The sequence below is a fragment of the Procambarus clarkii genome, chromosome 77 (assembly GCF_040958095.1).
Source record: "Procambarus clarkii isolate CNS0578487 chromosome 77, FALCON_Pclarkii_2.0, whole genome shotgun sequence".
Taxonomy (NCBI): domain Eukaryota; kingdom Metazoa; phylum Arthropoda; class Malacostraca; order Decapoda; family Cambaridae; genus Procambarus; species Procambarus clarkii.
In genome coordinates this window covers 6,651,394-6,669,998 of record NC_091226.1, presented here as the reverse complement: position 1 = coordinate 6,669,998, position 18,605 = coordinate 6,651,394, and the positions used below count along the sequence as shown (strand labels likewise).

The following is an 18,605-nucleotide window of genomic DNA, read 5'->3' as shown; positions in this document are numbered from 1 at the left end:
GGCTACTCTCACTAACAACAGATCTGGCAACTCTCACTAACAACAGTTCTGGCTACTCTCACTAACAACAGGTCTGGCTATTCTCACTAACAACAGATCTGGCTACTCTCACTAACAACAGATCTGGCTACTCTCACTAACAACAGGTCTGGCTACTCTCACTAACAACAGGTCTGGCTACTCTCACTAACAACAGATCTGGCAACTCTCACTAACAACAGATCTGGCAACTCTCACTAACAACAGATCTGGCTACTCTCACTAACAACAGATCTTGCAACTCTCACTAACAACAGACCTGGCTACTCTCACTAACAACAGGTCTGGCTATTCTCACTAACAACAGATCTGGCAACTCTCACTAACAACAGATCTGGCAACTCTCACTAACAACAGATCTGGCTACTCTCACTAACAACAGGTCTGGCTACTCTCACTAACAACAGGTCTGGCTACTCTCACTAACAACAGGTCTGGCTACTCTCACTAACAACAGGTTTGGCTATTCTCACTAACAACAGATCTGGCAACTCTCACTAACAACAGGTCTGGCTACTCTCACTAACAACAGGTCTGGCTACTCTCACTAACAACAGGTCTGGCTACTCTCACTAACAACAGGTCTGGCTACTCTCACTAACAACAGGTCTGGCTATTCTCACTAACAACAGGTCTGGCTACTCTCACTAACAACAGATCTGGCAACTCTCACTAACAACAGATCTGGCTACTCTCACTAACAACAGGTCTGGCTACTCTCACTAACAACAGGTCTGGCTACTCTCACTAACAACAGGTCTGGCTACTCTCACTAACAACAGGTCTGGCTATTCTCACTAACAACAGATCTGGCTACTCTCACAAACAACAGGTCTGGCTACTCTCACTAACAACAGGTCTGGCTACTCTCACTAACAACAGGTCTGGCTACTCTCACTAACAACAGGTCTGGCTACTCTCACTAACAACAGGTCTGGCTATTCTCACTAACAACAGGTCTGGCTACTCTCACTAACAACAGATCTGGCAACTCTCACTAACAACAGGTCTGGCTACTCTCACTAACAAGAGATCTGGCTATTCTCACTAACAACAGATCTGGCAACTCTCACTAACAACAGGTCTGGCTACTCTCACTAACAACAGATCTGGCAACTCTCACTAACAACAGATCTGGCAACTCTCACTAACAACAGGTCTGGCTACTCTCACTAACAACAGGTCTGGCTACTCTCACTAACAACAGATTTGGCTACTCTCACTAACAACAGGTCTGGCTACTCTCACTAACAACAGATCTGGCAACTCTCACTAACAACAGATCTGGCTACTCTCACTAACAACAGATCTGGCAACTCTCACTAACAACAGATCTGGCTACTCTCACTAATAACAGGTCTGGCTATTCTCACTAACAACAGATCTGGCTACTCTCACTAACAACAGATCTGGCTACTCTCACTAACAACAGATCTGGCAACTCTCACTAACAACAGATCTGGCTACTCTCACTAACAACAGGTCTGGCTATTCTCACTAACAACAGATCTGGCAACTCTCACTAACAACAGATCTGGCTACTCTCACTAACAACAGATCTGGCAACTCTCACTAACAACAGATCTGGCTACTCTCACTAACAACAGGTCTGGCTATTCTCACTAACAACAGATCTGGCTACTCTCACTAACAACAGATCTGGCTACTCTCACTAACAACAGATCTGGCAACTCTCACTAACAACAGATCTGGCTACTCTCACTAACAACAGGTCTGGCTATTCTCACTAACAACAGATCTGGCAACTCTCACTAACAACAGATCTGGCTACTCTCACTAACAACAGGTCTGGCTACTCTCACTAACAACAGGTCTGGCAACTCTCACTAACAACAGATCTGGCTACTCTCACTAACAACAGGTCTGGCTATTCTCACTAACAACAGATCTGGCAACTCTCACTAACAACAGATCTGGCTACTCTCACTAACAACAGGTCTGGCACTAATTAACAACATGAGGTACACCCGGCTACTGGGTTTACCTCATCACCTCACGGGTAAACTATACTCTAAGTGAAGGTTGGTGTGTAATGTATTGTGATAACCTTGATGAGGTTGAGAGTCCTCAATCCAACACCAAGTGTACACTTATTTTTCTAACATCAGCATGTACTCACCAAGCACTTGAGTGCCAGCAGCATGTTGGAAATTTTAAACACTTTATTACTAATATTCAGTACTTTAAGAAACCATTCTTACACTTTAATATAATTTACTAACTCTACTAACACATTGCTTAGCCATAATGAGTTTAGTTAATTAACGTGCAATAACGCGTCATTTCCTCAGAAATTCTGGTCAGTTGTATCAGCTCACATGTTGAAAGAGAATTGCTTTAAGTTCTCTTTATTTCACATTATTTAATGAGAATTATTATTTTCTAATCATATTGTCACGAATATGCTCAGCGAATTAAAGCTGATAAAAAATTTATCTTCATTTTAATTAATATTGTTTATTAGCGGGAAATATTTTATGTAATTTCGAATTGTCATCCAGCATTCACATATAACGGAATTTATATCCAGCACTCTCTCATATTGAGCAACGTTTATCTAATTATTACGAATTTATATATATTGTCAAAAAGACTATTAATTCTATACAGTTTCTGATACACCTTCGTACTATTAATTCGGGAAATTAAATAAAACATAGAAAATTTTAAATGCGCCGTAGCACGACTGCGCATGCGCAAGCTACCCCGAGAAAAAGAAGAGAACGCCAAGCGACGCCATATTTTGAGGAGAGTGTCTGGAAGCTGACCAAACAATCGTCTTCATAGAGAGCCATTCATGTTCCTACGGACACCAGCAAGACGAGGCAGCTTCATTACTTCACAGACACCGTGATCGGCACATTAGTTTGTTCCTTATTTCGTTTTTTGTAGCTGCATTAAACTTTTTATATAGGACAATGTGTCGTTAGGATGCGGGACCACAACACCAAACCTGTGAGTCGCTTTCCCTCTCAGCTATTCACATTAAATTCCTATGAATACTTGAGAAATGATATATTCTCAAATAGATTTTACATGTGAATCGTCTTTCAGCTGGAGTACCAACACAAGCAAGATGATGATATCTTTCACGACGATCACGTGTTCCCGGAGTAACCCATTCTAGCAGGTTGCACGGTGATGAGTTTAGGAGCCTACGGGATGCGTACTACCCCTTAAACTTACAGCTAAGCTGTCAATGTTGTTTGTAGTTAGTTTTAAGTAGCATCAATTGATATATTAATAACATAGGTCTATTATTATTTATCCATGAGATTTATATATGATGCGCATAAGCATCTCATTATTTTGTACTTGAAATGCATTAATTTCGCTGTACTAATTAACCCCCTAAAGTGTGTGGAGGGATTTGGCTCTATATTTACAGTAAACTACATTTCATTATTCTATATTATTAGATTTCAGTTACATTGCTAATAAGAGATCCATAGGCACTGGTTCTCCAATTTTATTTCCTTTTTCTAATCGATGGTCCTTCGAATAATTTATGATAATTATTATTAATATTTGGGAGCCAGATTTTCCCACACGGCACATCAGCATGTCCTCACCCAACGCTTGAGTGCCAGCGGCACATCAGCATGTACTCACCCAGCGCTTGAGTGCCAGCGGCACATCAGCATGTACTCACCCAGCGCTTGAGTGCCAGCGGCACATCAGCATGTACTCACCCAGCGCTTGAGTGCCAGCGGCACATCAGCATGTACTCACCCAGCGCTTGAGTGCCAAAGACAACCGCCATCACCAGGAGAGTCAACAAGTTCAATCCCGCCATGATCCTCACCTGCCTGTACAAGACACAATATCACAATAATATCACAACATAACTACAACATCACAACAACTCAACATCATTACAACTTCACAAACAACATCACAACAACATCACAGCAACATCACTACAACATCACAACAACATCACTTCAACAACACAACATCACATCACAACAACATCACAACAATATCACAACAACATTCTAACATCACTACGTCACAACATCACTACACCATCACAACATCAAAACATCATCACTACAACTGCATCACTACATCAACACAAAAAGATCACAGCAATCACAATAACATCACAACAAAAACACAACATCACAACAAGATCACAACATCACAACAACATCACTACAACAAAATCACTATAACATCACTATAACATCACAGCAAGATCACAACATTACATCAAAACAACAACACAACAATATCACAACATCACAAAAATATCACATCATTACAACATCACAACAACATCACTACAATATCACAACAACATCACATCACTACAGAATCACAACAACATCACATAACTACAGAATCACAACAATATCACATAACTACAGAATCACAACAATATCACAATAGCATCACAGCATCACTACAACGTCACAACAAGATCACATCAACATTACAACATCACAACAGCATCACATCACAACAACATCAAAATCACAACATCACAATAACATCACAACAACTTCACAACATCACTACAACGTCACAGCAACATCACTACCGGTATAGCCAGTTTCCTAAACAGGTTATTTCCTATATTGGACAAAACTTCTGAAATGTGTTTTAATTCCTTCTTATTTCCATATAAGAAATTACGCAGGCACTGTCCTGCGTAGTTTCAACGGTATAGGTTAAGTAATAATTGTAATTAAGAAGCAATAAGATGCTTATCTTAACACACTAAGAAGGTTAGGTGAGGTCGGTGTTTTCTATGAAGCTTTTCAAGGAAAACTAAAATATTCACAATCAATTAGTATGTCACATATGCACTTATTAAATAAGCCGATATTGACTATAAGCAAGTGCGAGAACGGGTTGGGCAGTAACTATGTCATATAACTACACCTGCTACAGTGGATTTTAATGTAAGAAACAACACATTATATGTCACATAACTGCACTTACTTCAGAGGTTACGATATGACATATATTGTTAATATGTATTATAACTATACTGTTACAGTGGATACATAATGTTCACATCTTTTCGTCTTTTCTCCAGTATATAGAAAAATGGACGAGAAAAGTTTAATATATTCAACTTCAACAACAACATCAACAAAAACTTCTCTAAAATATATAATATATATCAATATTGAAATATTATTTGGTTAATGAAATATAATAAGAGAACACTCTGGCTAACAATTATTGGTTACTGTGAAGAAGGGAACAAGAGCTGTTCTTAGTAGACCCACAGCTCCCCTCATAAGAACAACTGCTGTTCTTAGTAGACCCACAGCTCCCCTCATAAGAACAACTGCTGTTCTTAGTAGACCCACAGCTCCCCTCATAAGAACAATTGCTGTTCTTAGTAGACCCACAGCTCCCCTCATAAGAACAACAGCTGTTCTTAGTAGACCCACAGCTCCCCTCATAAGAACAACTGCTGTTCTTAGTAGACCCACAGCTCCCCTCATAAGAACAACTGCTGTTCTTAGTAGACCCACAGCTCCCCTCATAAGAACAACTGCTGTTCTTAGTAGACCCACAGCTCCCCTCATAAGAACAACTGCTGTTCTTAGTAGACCCACAGCTCCCCTCATAAGAACAACTGCTGTTCTTAGTAGACCCACAGCTCCCCTCATAAGAACAACTGCTGTTCCTAGTAGACCCACAGCTCCCCTCATAAGAACAACTGCTGTTCTTAGTAGACCCACAGCTCCCCTCATAAGAATTAGAGCTTCCTCTCGGGGAAACCAGAATTCCACTCAACAGAAAACAAAAAAAATATCCTTAAGGCAATTGGAACTCACCTCCCAAAAATCAGACATCCCCTCAAGAGAACCAAAGCTCCCTTGGGAGAACCAGACCTCCCTTAGGAGAACCAGAGCTCCCTCAGGAGAATCAGAGCTCCCACGGGAGAACCAGACCTCCCTCAGGACAACCAGAGCTCTCTCAAGAGAACCAGACCTCCTTCAGGAGAACCAGAGCTCTCTCAGGAGAACCAGAGCTCCCTCACGAGAACCAGACCTCCATCATTAGAACCAGAACTATCTAAGGAGAACCAGATCTTCCTCAGGAGATCCAGAACGCCCTCAAGAGAACCAGACCTCCGTTAGGAAAACCAGAGTTTCCTCAGAAGAAGCAGACATGCAACAGGAGAACCAGAGCTCCCTAACGAGAACCGAAGCACAAACAGGGGGAGGAGAGCTCCCATTGGAGAAGGAGAGCTCTTACAGAAGAAGAACTCCCACAGGAGGAGAGCTCCCACAGGAGAAGGAGAGCTCCCACAGGGGAAGGAGAGCTCCCACAGGAGAAGGAGAGCTCCCACAGGGGACGGAGAGCTCCCACAGGAGAAGGAGAGTTCCCACAGGAGAAGGAGAGCTCCCACAGGGGAAGGAGAGCTCCCACAGGAGAAGGAGAGCTCCCACAGGAGAAGGAGAGTTCCCACAGGAGAAGGAGAGCTCCCACAGGAGAAGGAGAGCTCCCACAGGAGAAGGAGAGTTCCCACAGGAGAAGGAGAGCTCCCACAGGGGAAGGAGAGCTCCCACAGGAGAAGGAGAGCTCCCACAGGAGAAGGAGAGTTCCCACAGGAGAAGGAGAGCTCCCACAGGAGAAGGAGAGCTCCCACAGGAGAAGGAGAGCTCCCATTGGAGAAGGAGAGCTCCCACAGGAGAAGGAGAACTCCCACAGGAGGAGAGCTCCCACAGGGGAAGGAGAGCTCCCACAGGAGGAGAGCTCCCACAGGGGAAGGAGAGTTCCCACAGGAGAAGGAGAGCTCCCACAGGGGAAGGAGAGCTCCCACAGGAGAAGGAGAGCTCTCACAGGAGAAGGAGAGTTCCCACAGGAGAAGGAGAGCTCCCACAGGAGAAGGAGAGCTCCCACAGGGGAAGGAGAGTTCCCAAAGGAGAAGGAGAGCTCCCACAGGGGAAGGAGAGCTCCCACAGGGGAAGGAGAGCTCTCACAGGAGATGGAGAGCTCTCATAGGAGAAGGAGAGCTCCCACAGGGGAAGGAGAGCTCCCACAGGGGAAGGAGAGCTCCCACAAGAGAAGGAGAGCTCCCACAGGGGAAGGAGAGCTCTCACAGGGGAAGGAGAGCTCCCACAGGAGAAGGAGAGCTCCCACAAGAGAAGGAGAGCTCCCAAAGGAGGAGAGCTCCCACAGGAGAAGGAGAGCTCCCACAGGGGAAGGAGAGCTCCCACAGGGGAAGGAGAGCTCCCACAGGGGAAGGAGAGCTCCCACAAGAGAAGGAGAGCTCCCACAAGAGAAGGAGAGCTCCCACAGGGGAAGGAGAGCTCCCACAAGAGAAGGAGAGCTCCCACAGGAGAAGAGCTCCCACAGGAGAAGGAGAGCTCCCACAGGGGAAGGAGAGCTCCCACAGGGGAAGGAGAGCTCCCACAGGGGAAGGAGAGCTCCCACAGGGGAAGGAGAGCTCCCACAAGAGAAGGAGAGCTCCCACAAGAGAAGGAGAGCTCCCACAGGGGAAGGAGAGCTCCCACAAGAGAAGGAGAGCTCCCACAGGAGAAGAGCTCCCACAGGAGAAGGAGAGCTCCCACAGGGGAAGGAGAGCTCCCACAGGGGAAGGAGAGCTCCCACAGGGGAAGGAGAGCTCCCACAAGAGAAGGAGAGCTCCCACAGGGGAAGGAGAGCTCCCACAAGAGAAGGAGAGCTCCCACAGGGGAAGGAGAGCTCCCACAAGAGAAGGAGAGCTCCCACAGGGGAAGGAGAGCTCCCACAAGAGAAGGAGAGCTCCCACAGGGGAAGGAGAGCTCCCACAGGGGAAGGAGAGCTCCCACAGGGGAAGGAGAGCTCCCACAAGAGAAGGAGAGCTCCCACAGGGAAAGAAGAGCTCCCACAAGAGAAGGAGAGCTCCCACAGGGGAAGGAGAGCTCCCACAAGAGAAGGAGAGCTCTCACAGGAGAAGGAGAGCTCCCACCGGAGAAGGAGAGCTCCCATAGGGGATGGAGAGCTCCCACAGGGGAAGGAGAGCTCCCACAGGGGAAGGAGAGCTCCCACAGGGGAAGGAGAGCTCCCACAGGGGAAGGAGAGCTCCCACAGGGGAAGGAGAGCTCCCACAGGGGAAGGAGAGCTCCCACAAGAGAAGGAGAGCTCTCACAGGAGAAGGAGAGCTCCCACAGGAGAAGGAGAGCTCTCACAGGAGATGCAGAGCTCCCACAGGGGAAGGAGAGCTCCCACAGGGGAAGGAGAGCTCCCACAAGAGAAGGAGAGCTCTCACAGGAGAAGGAGAGCTCCCACAGGGGAAGGAGAGCTCCCACATGGGAAGGAGAGCTCTCACAGGAGAAGGAGAGCTCTCACAGGAGATGGAGAGCTCTCACAGGAGAAGGAGAGCTCCCACAGGGGAAGGAAAGCTCCCACAGGGGAAGGAGAGCTCTCACAGGAGAAGGAGAGCTCTCACAGGAGATGGAGAGCTCTCACAGGAGAAGGATAGCTCTCACAGGGGAATTAATGCTTCATCTATAAAAATAGGGTACCCTCAGGAAAACTAGGGCTCCATCTGGATAAACAGAGTACGCTAATGAGAAGTAGAGCTCTATATGGAGAACTAGAGCTGCCTAAGGTGAACTAGTGTTTCATCTGGAGAACTAGAGCTAACACAAGAAAATCAGAGCTCCCTCTGGAGAACTAGAGCTCCCTCAAGATAAGTAGAGCGCCTTCAGGCGTATCAGAGCTCCGTCGGGAGAACAAGAGCCACCTCTGGAGATCAGAGCTTCCTAAGGAGAACCAGGGCTCTCACAGGAGAGCAAGAGCTAATTCAGGAGAACCAGATATACAATCATGAAAAACATTGCTTGCCCCAGGAGAACCATAGCTCCATGATAAAATCCAGAGCCCACTCAGGAGAACCGTAGATCCCTATGGAGAACATGAGCTGCTTTAGGAGAACCAGAGCTTCTCTCACCTCAGCATACCAGAGTTGCCTCAGTATAACCACAGCTCCGCCGAGAGAACGAGAACTCGCTCAGAAGAAATGCAGCTCCCCTGAGGACTATGGGAACTCCCGTCAAGAGAATCAATGTTGCGACAGGAGAACGGAGCTCCCTCGAGAGAGCTAGAGTCCCCCTCATTAGAAGTAGAGTCCCCTCACAAGAACTAGAGCGTCCTCAGAGAGCGAGAGCTCCCTTGTGATAATTAATACCTGCTTGATAGTTCTGGGAGTTCCTCTACTGCCCAAGCCCGGCCCGAGGCCAGGCTTGACTTGTGAGAGTTTGGTCCACCAGGCTGTTGCTTGGAGCGGCCCGCAGGCCCACATACCCACCACAGCCCGGTTGGTCCGGCACTCCTTGGAGGAATAAATCTAGTTTCCTCTTGAAAATGTCCACGGTTGTTCCGGCAATATTTCTTATGCTTGCTGGGAGGACGTTGAACAACCGCGGACCTCTGATGTTTATACAGTGTTCTCTGATTGTGCCTATGGCACCTCTGCTCTTCACTGGTTCTATTCTACATTTTCTTCCATATCGTTTACTCCAGTACGTTGTTATTTTACTGTGTAGATTTGGTACTTGGGCCTCCAGTATCTTCCAGGTGTATATTATTTGGTATTTCTCTCGTCTCCTTTCTAATGAGTACATTTGGGGAGCCTTGAGACGACCCCAATAATTTAGGTGCTTTATCGCGTCTAAGCGTGCCGTATATGTTCTCTGGATTCTCTCTTTTTCAGCAATCTCTCCTGCTCTGAAGGGGGAAGAAAGTACTGGGCAGTACTCGAGACGGGACAACACAAGTGAATTGAAGAGTACAACCATTGTGATGGGATCTCTGGATTTGAAAGTTCTCGTAATCCATCCTATCATTTTTCTGGCTGTCGCAATATTTGCTTGGTTATGCTCCCTAAACATTAGGTCGTCGGACATCATTATTCGCAAATCCTTGACATGCGGTTTTCCTACTATGGGCATATTTGATTGTGTTTTGTACCCTGTATTATGTTTCAGATCCGCATTTTTGCCGTACCTGAGTACCTGGAATTTATCACTGCTAAACATCATGTTATTTTATGCTGCTCAGTCGAAAACTTGGTTAATATCTGCTTGTAGTTTTTCAATGTCTTCAGCAGGGGTAATTTTCATGCTGATTTTGTGTCATCTGCAAAGGATGACACAAAGCGGTGACTGCATTTTTGTCTATATCTGATATGAGAATAAGGACCAGTAGTGGTGTAATGACTCTACCTTGAGATACAGAGCTTTTAACTGCGCTTGGACTCGATTTTATTTGATTGACTGTTACTCTTTGTGTTCTGTTCGACAGGAAATGAGTATCCAGCGTACTACTTTACCAGTTATTCCCATTGATCTCATTTTGTGTGCTATCACTCTATGGTCACATCTGTCGAATGCCTGTGCAAATTCTGTGTATACAACATCTGCATTCTCTTTTTCTTCTAATGCCTCAGTGATTTTGTCGTAATGGTCAAGTAGCTGTTAGTAGCATGATCTTCCTGCTCTAAATCCATGTTGGCCTGGATTGTGGAGGTCATTGGTTTTCTGATCACTCTCTCAAATACTTTTATTATGTGGGACGTTAGCGCAACGGGTCTATAATTCTTTGTGAATGCTTAGCTTCCTCCCTTATGTATAGGGGCTATGTCTGCTGCTTTAATCGCATCTGGTGTTTTTCCCGTGTCCAAGCTCTTCCTCCACTATACTGAGTGCCTGTGCTACTGGCACTTTGCAGTTCTTTATAAATATTGATTTCCATGAGTCTGGACCTGGGGCTGAGTGCATGGGCATATTGTCCATTTCTCTTTCAAAATCTGTTACGCTCGTGTTGATATCAGTTATATTTACAGGGGTTTGGATATCATGCATAAAGTTGTCCGGATCTTCCACTTTCATACTGTGTACCGGAGTGCTAAACATGTCCTCATACTGCTTTTTTAGGATTTCGCCAATTTCTTTGTCATCCTCAGTGTATGAAGCTTCACTAATTCGAATAGGTCCAATACTGGTAGTGGTTTTTGCTTTTGATTTTGCGTATGTGATGAAATATTTTGGGTTTTTCTTTATTTCTTTAATTGCTTTCTGTTCTAGTTGCCTTTCTTCAGCCTGAAATGAATGCTTCAGTCTCTGTTCGATTTATTCAATCTCCCTGTTTAAATTATTCCTTCTTTGTATGGAGAGTCGTGTCTGCTTAAGCATTTCCGTTAATTTCTTCCTTCTTTTGTAATGTCGTCTGCGTTCTCTTTCTACATTGGACCTCTTTCTGGCATTCCTGAAAGGAACATGTTTCAGACAGATTTCATATGCTTCAGAAGTCAGTTTATCTATTCCCTGTGTAGGATTTTTATTACTTAGAATATTTTTCCAATGAACGTTTGTAAGTTTCCTGTTTATTTTCTCTCGGTCTATCCTTATATTATTAAATTGAATTTACTGAATAACCCTTCTCGCTTGTTGTTTCTCCTGGGCCTACTACCGTTATTAATGTTAATTTGCACTTCAATGATCTTGTGGTCCGAGTACGTAATGTCTGAGACAGGAATGTCTCTGATTAGCTCCTCATTGTTCGTGAATATCAGGTCCAGCATGTTTTCGTTCCTAGTTGGCTCTGTAATCTGTTGACTGAGCGAGAATTTGTCAGAGAATCTCAGTAGTTCTCTGACCTGTGGTTGGTTATTTCCAGGTTGATTTCCTACTATAATGTTATTGTTTACTATTCTCCATTTTAAACGGGTAGATTGAAGTCTCCAAGGAAGATAATATCTGGTACTGGGTTTGATAGGTTAGAGCTCCCTCGTGTAAATTAGCGCTCCCTCAGGAGAACCAAAGCTCCTTCAGGACCAGAGTTCCCTCTGGAGAACCATAGCTCTCTCATGAGATACAAAGCTCCCTGTGGAGATTTAAAGCTTCCTCAGGAGAATCACAGCCTCCTAAGGAGAATCGGAACTCCCTTCAGAAGAACCAGGGCTCCCTTCACGAGCTTCCCTCAGGGCTCCCCTCAGGGATTTCCCTCAGGGCAACCGGAGCACACCTCAGAAGAACCAGAGCTACGCCAAGGAGAACTAATGTGAGTGTACTGAGGAGAACCAGAGGACAGCCCCTTTCAAAGCTGGAGAAATTGCTGACCTAGAGAGTGTGCAGAGATCCTTTACTGCTAGAATCCACTCAGTAAAGCATATAAACTATTGGGACCGACTAAAGAGCCTAAATCTGTACTCCCTTGAGCGCAGGCGGGAGAGATACATAATAATTTACACGTGGAAAATATTAGAGGGGCTGGTCCCAAACCTGCACACGGAAATAACATCACATGAGACCAAAAACATGGCAGGATGTGCAGAATACCCCCGTCGAAAAGCAGAGGTGCAACAGGTACTCTGAGAGAGAACTCTATCAACATCAGAGGCCCGAGACTGTTCAACACGCTTCCACTACACATAAGGGGCATAACTGGCCAACCCCTCACAGTGTTCAAGAGAGAACTGGATAAGCACCTCCAAAGGATACCTGATCAACCAGGCTGTGACTCATACGTCAGGCTGCGAGCAGCCGCGTCCAACAGCCTGGATGATCAGTCCAGCAACCAGGAGGCCTATGCAACACATTAAGGAACCAACACGGGAAAATAATATTATAGATTTAGTGTTAACTAACGATATTAATAGGGTATTAAAAGTATCAACACAAGACAGAACACGAAACAATGGGTATAAATTGGATAACTTTAGATTTAGGAAAGACTTGGGTAAATACTGGTTCAGTAACAGGGTTGTTGATTTGTGGAACCAATTGCCGCGTAACATTGTGGAGGTGGGGTCCCTCGATTGTTTCAAGCGCGGGTTGGACATGTATATGAGTGGGATTGGGTGGTTATAAATAGGAGCTGCCTCGTATGGGCCAATAGGCCTTCTACAGTTGCCTTTGTTCTTATGTTATGTTCTTTCTTAAAAACTGTTATCACATTAGCAACTTTCCAAAACTCTGGCACTCTGCCTGACTCTATTGATGTGTATTGATCCACACAGTTTTGTAATTAAAGTTTATAACCACCCTCAATCGTGAAAGCACTACTACACATCAACTAATGTAGAAGTGGGAGAGGCATGTCTCAAAGTATCTACAATGAACGGAGGCTGCATTGTGTTATGGTCACTAGGGTCTTCGATCGAAGTCAAGTCAATCACGGTTCAGCGGCAATATAGCGCAAGAGCTATTTTCGGGTACCTGACACACCTTTGGTTTAGACCCAACACGCCTAAACCTTGATCAGGCTTGAGGCCTGATCAAGAGCCTTCCCCTTGCAGGCCAGCAACAAGGCTACAAATGGCACTTTAATTTACCAATGCAGGTGATAACCAAGTTTCAGACATACCTGGTGTGTATGTCCCAGAGCGGCTAGTAATCTTTGTAACTGCAGTAAGTCCAATTACACCACGGGCAACGAGCGCAAAACACAGGGCTGGACCTTATGAACGTCCATTCCCTACTCTGCCTATACCAGTACTGTTCATTTATACTGATATACTGCTAGGAATCTGTAGCAAGTAGATTAAGATAATAATATACGTGCTCCAAACTCATTATCTTAATGAGAATAGCACAACTCTCATTAGCACTGATGATGAAACTCAAACCATTTACCTAATTACAGTTAACATTCCTTCCAACTTTGGAAGACGATGAGGTGTGGTCCGATCACATAAGCAATCGAGAAGCGAGTAATTATCGTTTAGCTTACAGATGCAACTGGGAGACTGAACCCAGCCAGACGGAATGCATCCTCTGCCAAACAATTGCAAAAACATCCTCTAGAACCAGCATTTCTTCCGCCCAGGAAGGAAGTACCACAAGAATCCAGCATCAGGCCCTTGGCAACCACGAGGAAACCGAGGAGAGCCTTGTTCATACCACCTGATATTCGGACACCAGGCCTGCAACTTTAGGGCTTCTTGTTCCTGGTCGGGAAACTACTTCAGCGGGGACTGTTAACGGCCAGTAGCGGCCATTTCAAACACTGCACTACTCTACATATCTGACGTCATAACCAAACGCCGTTTCCTCGTTGACGCAGGTGCAGCAGCTCGTGTATTGCCTCCACCCCCTTTGGTCAAACACAGGTGCAGCAGTTAATGTATTGCCTCGTCTCCCCCCACCCAACCCCTGGTCAAACACAGGTGCAGCATCTAGTGTATTGGCTTCCCCCCCCCCCCCCCACCTTGGTCAAACACAGGTGCAGCAGTTAGTGTATTACCTCCCTCAAGGTCATATCAACCCACACACTCATGGTTCGGACTTACGTGCTGCCAATGGTACGTCTGTCCATAAGTATGAGATCCGAGCCCTGGTTTTCGATTTCACCTCTCTGGGTCGCTCTTCGTGGACTTTCCTTTTGGCGGATGTGGAGCAACCCATTCTTGAATGGGATTTCCTGCAGCTCCATCGGCTTATTGTGAATCTCGCAGGTGCAGTACTTCATGCCTCTTCTAGTACCTCGACACAGGTTACCAGCATCACTCCAGTCGCAGCTCCGATTCTTCAAGCACTCCTGGATGAATTCAAAGATGTGATCCAACCTACCAGCTCTCAACCAGAAGTGCAACATACGATTACGCTTCATTAGTACATCGGGAGCACCTACCTTCGCCAGACCACGCCGCTTGGCACTGGAACGATTGACAATAGCCGGTGCTGAATTCAATAAGCTACAGAAGGCAGGAATAATCCATGGTTTTTTGGCGCCCTTGCGGAGACTACAGGGCTCTCAACGTGCGTACTCTGCCGGAGTGCTTCCCAATACCACACATCCAGGAATTCTCCCAGGGATTGAGCAATGCAACCGTTTTTTCGAAATTTATGCTTTTGCAGGCATTTCACCAGATCCCGGTGGAACCAGTAGATATTCCGAAAACAGCGATCGATCGCAACACCTTTTGGACTGTTTGATTTCGTCTGGATTTCTTTTGGTCTATGGAATGCATTCCAACGCTTCATCGACCAAGTAGTAAAGTTTCATCCTTTTTGCTACGCCTACATTGATGATCTATTGGTGGCCAGTACATCACCAACAAAATATCTGCTACACCTCCGGCTCCTTCTCACCCGTCTGTGTGACTTCGGCTTGCAGCTTAACTCTGAGAAGTATATTTTCCACGTTCCAGTGCTAGATTTCTTGGGACACCGTGTGTCAGCAGCAAGGATCCAACTACTAGAAAAAAATCGAGGCAATCAAGGAATTCCTGCGCCCATCCACACCAAAGAAGTTGCAAGAATTTTTTGGAGTAGTGAACTCTAATCATCGATTCATGCCACATTGTTCCGACATCTTGCGACACTTATAAGACCTCATACGTGGTCGAAAACAACCGTTCCGTCTTCCTTTGGAGTGCAATGGTAGACGCACCATTCACCGACATAAAACACAAGCTGGCGGAATTCACCTTGCTCGCGCATCCAGTGTCTGAAGCTCCCACCAATCTCTCTACCGACGCTTCCACCACGGCTAATAGTCCTGTACTACAGATAGCAGCTCTGTGAAGAAGAATGGCGCACAATTGCATTCTTTTCAGCATGCCTGACATCCACTGAAGAGAAATATAGCATTTTCGATAGGGAACTGCTCGCCGTCTCCACAGCCATCCAACATTTCCGGCACTTCCTCAAGGGGCGGGACTTCTACATCCTCACAGACCACAAACCCCCACATATACACTGACGGCTAAGGGTGATTCTCACTCCCCTCGAGTAGCCCACCACCTGGGATTTATCTCCCAATTTACCTCGGATATCTGCCATGTCAAAGGAACTAACAACATCGTAGTCAATGCACTGTCTTGACTCATCATAAACCAGGTTGTGCAAAACCTGGCCCAGATGGACTATTTTGTAATCAGTAAGGCCCAACAGGAAGTCCCTAATCTGCAGCGATTACGAAAATCTGACAGCTCGCCGGTTCATCGAGATTCCCATGGAAGGTTGCGGTAGTATAATATGTGACACCTCCCAGACCAGCGCTCTTAGGACCTACATTTCTGCGAAACTTTCCCAGTTTCCAGCGAAACTGCCCTGTTTCGCTGGAAAATATTCTCCTCATTTCAATCCCTAACACACCCAGGAGTATGTGCTTCTCAGAAACTACTAACAGAGCATGTCTTATGGCCAGGAATCAGTGCCGATGCTCGATGGACTCGCTCATTTCTCCAATGCCAGCGGGGAAAAACACATCGACATAAAAAGAGCCCTCTTTCAGTTCCCGTTACCTTCTGACCGTCTCGAGGTGGGGCGTAGAGACATAGTTGAACTGTTACCGTTGACAAGAGGATATTCTTATCTACTCACCTGCGTCGATCGTTTCTCCAGATGGCCGGTAGTTATCCCATTAGTCAACATCTCAGCTGAGTCAGTGGTCCAGGCTTTCCTCCTCGTCATTTGCGACTTACCAGACCTTGACAACCATATTGGTCTGCCATGACAATTCTGCAGATGCACCTATGTTCGGTGAGGATGGGGGCAGCAAGGTGAAGGGCAACTCCAATGCGGAGAGCGTCATGATTGAGGCAAGTTCCCAGGGCTGCATTGGGCACAACAAATAAAAAATCCTCGACATGGTGTGCTGATGTAAAATCTTGTACGCACCCCACTGCTGCCACTCAAATAACTGTAATCTCCACTCCTTCTATGGTAATAATGGATGCGCTACTGTTACGAACCCGACTCCATCGTCGGAGCATGGAGAAGGGACGCCATCTGTGAGTCCGCTCCCGAAACCCCCCACTAAATGGACGACGCCATCTAGTGGTGACAGGATGATACCAGCAAGAGGCGCTAGATTCCTGTCGCGGTCAGCTCGAGAGGTAGCTCTTGCTGACCTCTGGTGAGGTGACGCCTAGAAAATCAGCGCCATCTATTGTAGGAGGAGTTGTATGTTTATGTCAGAGTCCGTAAGTGGTGTTTCCTAGAGTCCCATGTACTGGCCAGTTTACTGATGACGTGTCTGTATCCACAGAGGCGACGTAGGGCAGCTGTGGTACGAGGACAGTCAGTCTACCCAGGGCAGCCTATATCTCTCTACTCCATTCTGTTTTACGTGAGCAGTGAGCCGCCGCCGAAGAGGAACTGTGTAGTATCTGATGTCTGCCTGTGAAGTGGCAGTGACAGAATTCGGCGTATCCCGGGACTGGCTAGAGGAAGAGACGACCGACAGTAAGGTGCTACGGGGGAGTGTAACTAGCTAGTTGCAAGAAGCTCCTGCCAGGGGTTCGCTACCCTTGTATTTGTTCGTGTAGAGGCCCAGCAGTGCGAGGCTGATGTTCTCTGCCAGCACCAGGCTGGAGAGTGATTGTGGGCGTTAACGAGGAGCACCTAGGGAGACTGTGCCAACCCGTTCTCGCAAATTTAATAAGTCAATATTGACTTATTAGTTGCGTGCATAGATGACGTACTAAACATAATAGTTTCCCTTGAAAAGCTTCATAGAAAACACCGACCTTACCTAACCTACTTAGTATGTTAAAATAAGCATCTTATAGCTTCGTAATTACAAATGTTACTTAACCTATTATAGGTATAGGTTAGGTAATAATTGTAATTACGAAGCAATAAGATGCTTATCTTAACATACTAAGTAGGTTAGGTAAGGTCGGTGTTTTCTATGAAGCTTTTCAAGGGAAACTATTATGTTAAGTATGTCACCTATGCACATATATAATAAGTCAATATTGACTTATTAAATTTGCGAGAACGGGTTGGACTGTCACTCTTTGAAAGCCACAATTAACTTGGGATCGTTTACAAATACTTTGGTACCTCCTGCAAAGAACCCGGTTGTGACCCATTGTGGCCGTAACAGCTACCGATCATGTAAGAGGTTAACACTCGGGCTGTCATACGACGACCTAAATAATTAATGTATACTGAGAACTGAGAACTTAAAAGGAGTAGAACGTGAAAACGAGCCAGAGCCAAAGCGAGTGAGGGAGAGTGAGAACGAGTGAGAGAGAGGGAGAGTGAGAACTAACAAGGGAGAGTGAGAAGCGAGGGAGGGAGAGTGTTACGAACACGACTCTACCGTCGGAGCACGGAGCAGCGACATCAACGCCATCTGTGAGTCCGCTTCCGAAACCCCCACAACTTGGACGAAGCCATCTTGTAGTGACAGGACTATACCAGCCAGAAATGCTAGATTCTTGTCCTAGTAGCTCGAGAGGTAGCTGGTGCTGACCTCTGGTGAGGTGGCGCCTAGAAAATCAGAGCCATCTATTGAAGAAAGAGTTGTGTGTCTATGTCAGCGTACATAAGTGTTGTTTCCTAGTGTCCCAGTGTACTGATGATGTGTCCACAGAGTCGACGTAGGGCTGCTGTGATACGAAGACAGTTAGTCTACCCAGGGCAGCCAAGGTCTCTCTACATCAGTCTCCTTTACGGAAGCAGTGAGCCGCCGCCGGAGAAGAACTGTGAAGTGTTGTATTGTCTGCCTGTGGAGTGGCAGTGACGGGATTCGCTGTACCCGGGACTGGCTAACAAAAGAGACGACTGACTAAGGTGCTGAAGAGGAGAGTAACCAGCGAGTTGTAAGAAGCTTCTGCCTAGGGCTTGCTA

General features: G+C 46.0%; 1 pseudogene; it reads right to left on the bottom strand.

Moving 5' to 3' along the window:
• The window catches only part of LOC138357297 (uncharacterized), a 130,356-nt pseudogene extending 113,799 nt beyond the window's left edge, over positions 1-16,557 (bottom strand).
• Between the last annotated feature and the right edge of the window lie 2,048 nt (positions 16,558-18,605).